The sequence below is a fragment of the Bactrocera latifrons genome, unplaced genomic scaffold, assembly GCF_001853355.1.
Source record: "Bactrocera latifrons isolate USDA-ARS-PBARC rearing strain unplaced genomic scaffold, ASM185335v1 scaffold_78, whole genome shotgun sequence".
NCBI lineage: Eukaryota > Metazoa > Arthropoda > Insecta > Diptera > Tephritidae > Bactrocera > Bactrocera latifrons.
In genome coordinates, this window is record NW_017537467.1 from 552,832 (window position 1) to 558,938 (window position 6,107).

Genomic DNA, 6,107 nt, shown 5'->3' on the forward strand with positions numbered 1-6,107 from the left:
AGGCGGGGCTTTCAAGTTATAACCGAATTTCTTAAAAACACTTAAAGAATTTTAAAATTTTTTCAGTATGACTATTGCGTTGAAAAGTGTAGCGTTTTTTCCAAAAATTAATAGACCAATTTTAAAAATTACTGGAAAGTCCAAGAATTAGCCCAATTACGATCAGGAAAAAATTATTTCTGAATTTCATTAATATATCGAAAGTATTGACCGATAAGGGGGTTATTAAGTCAGAGGTCCACGTATTCAGTTCCTGGGATCTCAAAACTTTTTACTCGAACGAAGTTTGAGAGATAACAGATACCTTGAACGCACTAACTTTGCAAAGATTTATACCGATATCTTGATTGGTCCATGATATATGTAATACTATATATCACATATAATCACAATAAATTTTAATTTAAACATGATTTAATTTCTATAATTAGTCTTATGAGGAACTTTTGTGTCATATTGGGTGTAGAATTTAAATAAATTATCGCACCTTTTATATTTTTCAACACAACCTTTTTGTGGGTTGTGAGCGTCATTATCTTCTAATTTCGCTCAATTTTACAGCGAGTATTATGAATCAGGTTGTTAGCAGTTAGGATCAGAATAAATGAGATGTGAAAATTGCACGCTGATACTTTAACCCTAAAGTGTCACTCAACGCTTTGTTGGTAATAGTCAAATTTAATTGAACCGATCATATTTTATGAACAAACTCCATTGCCGAGCGGTCAATACGCCAACTGCTGCAGTGAAAATTGAAAAAAGGAGCAAGGGTAACGCGATAGCCGAAACATGGTGGATGTCAGAGGGGAAACCAACAAAAGCAATTTCTGTCAAAAAACACGCTCGAGATTCTAAAATAAAATAAATTCATTATCTCGAATATCAAAGCTTTTCAAATCCATATTAAATTGCGTGCGCCACGCATGTTAAACCCGCATGCCTTGCCACAGACAGTCCTCTTGTTGCATGAGCACTGCAGACATGGACAGCGTTGTTCCAGCTAGAGTTGTCATATTGGTGGTCGCATTTGTTTTTGCGAAGCTTGAAGACTGTTGTTTGTTATGAAATCATTGCTTTTGGTGCGTGTGCGTGTCACATTCATTAAACATCGCGAATGTAATGAAAAAAAAGTGTCATGCTAATAAACGAAAGTTATGATAAAGAATAGTAAAAGCGCCGAAAGAAAAGCTTGATCAACTACAAGTACCAACAAATCACATAAAATGTATTTCATGCGACATGCGGACGCGTCCGAAGCTTCGAAATATTTAAAGAATTTTTTTTTTTTTTTTTCAAAATGAAAGTGAAAATAAAAACTGGAATCTTTATAAAAATCGCTCAAATAAAAAAATATAGATTGTGGAATTTTCGGGAAGTTAGCTGATAATTATGATAAGCACGACAGTCGGGTCTACGAAAACCGGAGCGGACCCGAATTTTTATCCGGCCAAGGACTGTCAACCCGGCAGAATTCTGCCGTTATAACAACAACAACGAGCTTATCACTGGAATAACTACAAATATTATCATTATCAAATGTATAGTAGAATACTTTTAAATAAATTCATGTAACATTCTCATTTAGATAAATTTAAAGATAATAAGAGAGCTTATTCGAGAGGTAAAGGAGAACAATCACTTTTTTGTGTATGCAAGTAAAGAAGTAAATATTCTGAAAAGGTGCAACCAAATTTTGTTTATAGACACCTCTAAGGGATGGCCTCCCGCCTAACGGTTTAATATTTTTTCTTATTATCAGACATAAAAATTTGTACCTCGCTTCCAAGAACTTGAAAAGCTATTTCGTTTTGTGGATTTTGCATGCACTTAAATAATATTAGACGTAAAAGTTTGATTATTTTAATGAAAAACATATATATACAATATATATTTGGAGTTTTATAAGGCAATAAGAAAAAATTATTATAAATCGGTAGACTTCCAATTTTGTATAAAATGATGTGCGAAGAAAGAAAATATTGGAGAGTTTCTTGTATTGTTGGAGGACAGCGACGAAATCAAGTGTTAATTAGTTAACAGCCATTTAAGAATCGCTTCTACAAGTGAAGCCTCCGCAAAGGAACGAACGAAAATTGTAAGTTACTTAATATCTCTTTATCGAATAATACCGGCAGTTTGCAAAGTTCCACTACTTCATGTCAGATCATCCTGTCTTCTAGAACGTAAATTAACGAGAAGGTACAAAAGCGAACTTTGTATGATGCCCGATTGGACGGCTAACAGAGCTAAAAACTCGATATCAGTTTCCACCCTCCTAAAAAATAACCTACATAATTCCGTTCTTCTATATTCTATTAATGTGCTAAAATCACTTTGCGATGGAGATGCTCTCCACATTAAAAAAAAAGTGCCTTAGAAGAACTTGATTCGGATCGTTCAGTTTGTATGGCGCTATATGCTATGAACAATTTTTTCTGAGTTAACATTGTTTCCTTAGATAATAAACCATGCCAAATTTCGTAAATGTGTCTCGCCAAATGAAGAAGTTTTCCATACATGTACTTAATAGTTCAGTTTCCATGGCAACTATATGTGATCGACAAATGGGCAGTTTTTTGGTGAGAAAAGGTGTAAAATCGCAGATCGATATCTCAAAAATTGAGTACTGGATCATATGTATACAAACAGACAGACGCACGGACATGGTTAAATCCACTCATTTCATCATGCTGATGATTTATGCTTACATTTCATAGGAAACAACGTTACAAACATCATGAAAAACTTAAAATACCCTGTTCAGGGTATAAAAATAGTGGTGCAATTATAAGCTTTATTCTTTTTATTCTGTTCAATATAAGTTTATATAAATTCACAAGATTTATCCAACTTACCAAATTCCTGCTTCATTAGCAAAGTCATCGGGTTTGATTTGGTTGTCAGTTCTTATGTGACTAAAATGCTCGATAATGGCAAATATGCAAAAAACCGAAGAAAGCAATGGCTGGAACGGTTCCTGAAGTATAGCCATTAACAGATGCCCACTTTCTGTGCCACTTCCCTACAAATGTCGATGTAATTTACACACCAGTGGATTATGCTTTTGCTGATACAGTTGTTGCAGTGGTGAGTACTGATAGTAGATCGCTGTAGGAGATGAGGTATCCAATGAGTGACTGCGATCTGAGCTTGGATCACAGCAGTGATTTTACGAATTATTATTTGCGCTGTTGTCGTTTCGTTAGCCGGTGTGAATCCATTGACTCCTCCGCTACTGCTTCGATCACTTTGAGCGCATATTCGATGATAGCACTGTTACATTGTCGCGTGCTTTGAAGTTGATGATGACGATAACGTGTGGCATGTGTGTGCTACAGAAGTTGATCCCTGTGTTTTGTTTGTCTGCTGTTTGGTAAGACCAACAGGAGGTCTATACTGCCGACGCTGTGGATCATCAATGTCATGGTGTGACTCATCGCTGGTGGTATTGTCTTCATTCCCACCATGAGTACCTTTAGATTACTGAACCACCTTTCTGAACTGTCTTCATTCCCACCATGAGTACCTTTAGATTACTGAACCACCATTCTGAACTGTAATTTTTCGTAGAGCAGACAAGCTGTTAATCGGTTCATTGTCGTTGTGATAACATTTTCCAGTACCTGATTTCTTTCGGTTTTGTTGCCATTCCCATGCTGCTTTCATTATTGTCATTGCCCAGACCAGAGAAATCGAGCGATATGATTCAGGCGTGATCACCTGAGGCTTGTTCGCATTACGTGAATGAAGTGATGCTGGAGAGAAAGAAAAATCGTAAATATGTACAAAATAATGTAGTTGTTGCATATATGTCATGGTTTCGGTGACTAGCCGTACTGTTTTTTGCAGGACCGTACTGTTTTTCAAACCTCTGTCCTGCGTAATTTTTCGAAACAGAAAACCCTGAAAATGTACTGTTTTTTCCCAAGTGTCCTGCCTTTGTCCCGCATTTTATTCGATACTTAAAAATGTACGGTGGCAGCCCTTTACTAATCAAAATGTGGGCAGTTATCGATAATTTTCGTAAATTCTGCGCAACGATTGACCATCCAACAAGAAATAGCAAACAAAATTGGTAAGTCTTCAGAAATTGTTTGAACACTTCAATTAAATGTTTTTTTTACGGCTCCACATAGAAAATGCACTTTCAACAATAATTTGAAAGAGAAGTACACGTTTATAAAAAAGGCTGCACATGAGAATGAAGTGAAATGTTTGAAATGCACTGCTGTTTTTTCCATTGCTAATGGTGGTAAATGAGATATTGAACGCCATTTGATATCGCAAAACATCGTAAGGCTGATTTTGAAGCTTCAACCAGTCAATCCGAAGCTGATTTGCGGGAAGTTAATTTTATTTCCATTTTCTTCGATTTTTCAAATCATGGCAGCATTAAGATTTGTCCGGTGCTTGTCAGATACTTCTTGCCGCTAAAGGGGATACAAATAAAAAAATAAAAATATTGGATGTAAAGGAACTATCAGGTGAATCGTCAGATATTTTAACAGCTCTAATTTCCAATGTACTGTCTAAATTTTATCTGAACCAAAAATTACTCGCTTTATGCGCGGATAACACCAACTGCAATTTTGGTGGAGCAGTAAGAGGTGGAAAAAAGAATATTTTTCATAAGCTTAAAGAATCTACCGGTAATATGCTTATTGGAATAAATTGTGCTGCGCACATTATTAATAATTGCCTCCATAGATTGTCTGCCGATAGATATTGAAGTAGTTGTAGTTAAAATTTTTTCGTACTTCTACATATATACAGTTAGAGTTGAAAATTTAAAGCAAATATGTGAAGCAGTTGATGTTGAATACAAAAAATTACTTGGATTTAGTAAAACCAGATGGCTTACTTATAAGCCGTCAATAGAAAGAATTTTAAAGCTTTATAAACCACTGAAGGAATACTTTTTACAACAACCCAAATGCCCGACTATTTTATACAGTTTTTTTGGAGATCCTGCATCCGAAGCGTGGCTTTTTTTTGCACATTTTTAAGCATCTCTTTTCTACACTTATATTTTTCAAATTGAGTCCCAGAATATCTCTATGATAGAAGTGGGCTCACTTATTAAAAAACTCAAATTTAAAATAACCGAACTCCGTGATAAAATTTTTATACCTTTAGTTGTGAGGAATTTAATTTCCGCATTGGATAAAACGGGAGTGAAATATGCAGATGAATTTAATAGTAACTCAACAAAATTTTATAATAATTGCATTGATTATTTAAATCAGTGGGATCAAGCCTTTAAAGACGTAGAAGTGATGGAAATTACCATCTTGGAATTCTGTGGAAAGAAATTTAATATATGTCAGGGAAATCAGAAATAAAACTGATATAAATGATGGTGAATTATTTGACGAGTTTTCTTTCGTTAAAAATTATTTAACTTCCGATAAATTAAACGAATGGGAAAACAGTGAAAAAACTGCTGTAGATAAATGGGTTGAAATATTTACGCATTTTAAAAATAATTCTATATCTTTTAAAAATATTTTAAAAGTTCTTGAATTTGCGTTGTGTTTGCCAGGCTCAAATGCCCCAACCGAAGGAATCTATTCAATCTTAAACAACGTGTGGACTGATGAAAAATCCCAGATAAAAGTAGAAACTATCAAAGCAATATTAATAACAAAATGCAACTATGATCTTATCTGCCTAGAATTTAAGGAGTATTTACAAAATAAAAATCAGTTATTAAAAAAATTTATAGTTCAGAAAAATATCAATAATTAGATATACTTACATACATATGTACCTGTTGTGACCATAAGGCACCTTGATATTTAAACCATTTTCCCTACAGTTATTTAATGTTCATAAATTTTGTATAAGGTTTTGTTAATTCAAGTCAAACCTTATACAAAAGAGATACAAAATTAACAAATTTTCACTAAAAATCCGAATCTTTATAAAAAATATTGAAATGCAGTTTTTTTATAATTGCGCACTTTCTTCTTATTTTTTGAACATAAGCGTGACGCTGTTAAGAGAAAACAAGTAAGGAAGGGCTAAGTTCGGGTGTCACCGAACATTTTATACTCTCGCATGATAAAGTGATAATCGAGATTACAGGCGTGGTTGTGAACCGATTT

At 34.2% G+C, this 6,107-nt stretch overlaps 1 long non-coding RNA gene across 1 annotated transcript; it reads left to right on the forward strand.

Annotated features, from left to right (window-relative positions):
- The first annotated feature begins 3,642 nt into the window (after positions 1-3,642).
- On the forward strand, positions 3,643-5,586 carry LOC108976571. The gene is made up of 2 exons (XR_001993962.1): positions 3,643-4,075; positions 4,137-5,586. It is a non-coding gene; the product is annotated as an uncharacterized LOC108976571 (long non-coding RNA).
- Positions 5,587-6,107: the final 521 nt, after the last annotated feature.